Source organism: Crinia signifera, unplaced genomic scaffold (genome assembly GCF_055691185.1).
Source record: "Crinia signifera unplaced genomic scaffold, ASM5569118v1 HAP2_SCAFFOLD_165, whole genome shotgun sequence".
Taxonomy (NCBI): domain Eukaryota; kingdom Metazoa; phylum Chordata; class Amphibia; order Anura; family Myobatrachidae; genus Crinia; species Crinia signifera.
The window spans coordinates 200,001-202,500 of record NW_028142058.1 but is presented as its reverse complement, the minus strand read 5'-3'; the positions used below and the strand labels follow the sequence as shown (position 1 = coordinate 202,500).

Below are 2,500 nucleotides of genomic sequence, written 5' to 3'. Positions count from 1 at the left end.
AACCACATTTCAAAAACATTTATACATTTTCCCTTAAATTTGAAAGCTTCAAAAGAGGCCAATTTTCTTCTAATTACCACATAGTTGAACTTTATGTGCAAAAATGATTCTGGTCAAACTGAGAATTGAAGTTGGATGGCTGGATTCATGATCCAGAGTGCTTCCCTGAAAATGAACATTAGTAAGAAGTACAAGATTGAACAGGATATTTGAACTGTAAGTGCAAAAAGATACAAAGGTCCCACCAAGATTTGAACTCGGATCACTGGATTCAGAGTCCAGAGTGCTAACCATTACACCATGGAACCACATTTCAAAAACAATCTTAAATTATTCGCTTAGAGGGCTAGCTTTTCAAAAAAGGCTTATATTATTATAAATATCCCAGAGGTGACCTTTATGTGCAAAAATGGTTCCGGACAATCTAAGAATTGAACTTGGATGACTGGATTCATAGTCCAGAGTGCTCACTTTAGTATAATTATCCCAGAAATTAAATTTACGTGCAAAAATGGTTCCATAGAAACTAAGAATTGAACTTGTATGTCTGGATTCATAGTCCAGAATGCTTCTTTATAAATGAGGATTATTACAAGTATAGAATTGAACAGCATATTTCAATGGTATGTGCAAAACTTCTCAAGGTCCCACCGAGATTTGAACTCGGATCACTGGATTCAAAGTCCAGAGTGCTAACCATTAAACCATGGAACTACATTTCAAAGACATTTATACATTTTTCCTTAGATTGAAAGCTTCAAAAGAGGCCAATTTTCTTCTAATTACCACATAGTTGAACTTTATGTGCAAAAATGATTCTGGTCAAACTGAGAATTAAAGTTGGATGGCTGGATTCATGATCCAGAGTGCTTCCCTGAAAATGAACATTAGTAAGAAGTACAAGATTGAACAAGATATTTGAACTGTAAGTGCAATAAGATACAAAGGTCCCACCGAGATTTGAACTCGGATCGCTGGATTCAGAGTCCAGAGTGCTAACCATTACACCATGGAACCACATTTCAAAAACAATCTTAAATTATTCGCTTAGAGGGCTAGCTTTTCAAAAAAGGCTCATATTATTATAAATATCCCAGAGGTGACCTTTATGTGCAAAAATGGTTCCGGACAATCTAAGAATTGAACTTGGATGACTGGATTCATAGTCCAGAGTGCTCACTTTAGTATAATTATCCCAGAAATTACCTTTATGTGCAAAAATGGTTCCGGACAATCTAAGAATTTAACCTGTACGTCTGGATTTATAGTCCAGAATGCTTCTTTATAAATAAGGATCATTACAAGTAAAGAATTGAACAGCATATATTAAGGGTACATGCAAAATTTCTCAAGGTCTAATTACCACATAGTTGAACTTTATGTGCAAAAATGGTTGGGGTCAAACTGAGAATTGACGTTGGATGGCTGGATTCATGATCCAGATTGCTTCCCTTAAAATGAACATTAGTAAGAAGTACAAGATATTTGAACTGTAAGTGCAATAAGATACAAAGGTCCCACCGAGATTTGAACTCGGATCGCTGGATTCAGAGTCCAGAGTGCTAACCATTACACCATGGAACAACATTTCAAAAACAATCTTAAATTATTCGCTTAGAGGGCTAGCTTTTCAAAAAAGGCTCATATTATTATAAATATCCCAGAGGTGATCTTTATGTGCAAAAATGTTTCCGGACAATCTAAGAATTGAACTTGGATGACTGGATTCATAGTCCAGAGTGCTCACTTTAGTATAATTATCCCAGAAATTACCTTTATGTGCAAAAATGGTTCCGGACAATCTAAGAATTTAACCTGTACGTCTGGATTTATAGTCCAGAATGCTTCTTTATAAATAAGGATCATTACAATTAAAGAATTGAACAGCATATATTAAGGGTACATGCAAAATTTCTCAAGGTCTAATTACCACATAGTTGAACTTTATGTGCAAAAATGGTTGGGGTCAAACTGAGAATTGACGTTGGATGGCTGGATTCATGATCCAGATTGCTTCCCTTAAAATGAACATTAGTAAGAAGTACAAGATATTTGAACTGTAAGTGCAATAAGATACAAAGGTCCCACCGAGATTTGAACTCGGATCGCTGGATTCAGAGTCCAGAGTGCTAACCATTACACCATGGAACCACATTTCAAAAACAATCTTAAATTATTCGCTTAGAGGGCTAGCTTTTCAAAAAAGGCTCATATTATTATAAATATCCCAGAGGTGACCTTTATGTGCAAAAATGGTTCCGGACAATCTAAGAATTGAACTTGGATGACTGGATTCATAGTCCAGAGTGCTCACTTTAGTATAATTATCCCAGAAATTAAATTTACGTGCAAAAATGGTTCCATAGAATCTAAGAATTGAACTTGTATGTCCAGAATGCTTCTTTATAAATGAGGATTATTACAAGTATAGAATTGAACAGCATATTTCAACGGTATGTGCAAAACTTCTCAAGGTCCCACCGAGATTTGAACTCGGATC

The 2,500-nt window shown here is 35.4% G+C and overlaps 2 non-coding genes across 2 annotated transcripts; both read right to left on the bottom strand.

Annotated features, from left to right (window-relative positions):
- Window positions 1-945: 945 nt before the first annotated feature.
- TRNAQ-CUG (transfer RNA glutamine (anticodon CUG)) lies at window positions 946-1,017 on the bottom strand. The gene has a single exon. It is a non-coding gene; the product is annotated as a tRNA-Gln (tRNA).
- Window positions 1,018-2,079: 1,062 nt separating this feature from the next.
- Window positions 2,080-2,151, bottom strand: TRNAQ-CUG (transfer RNA glutamine (anticodon CUG)). The gene has a single exon. It is a non-coding gene; the product is annotated as a tRNA-Gln (tRNA).
- Window positions 2,152-2,500: the final 349 nt, after the last annotated feature.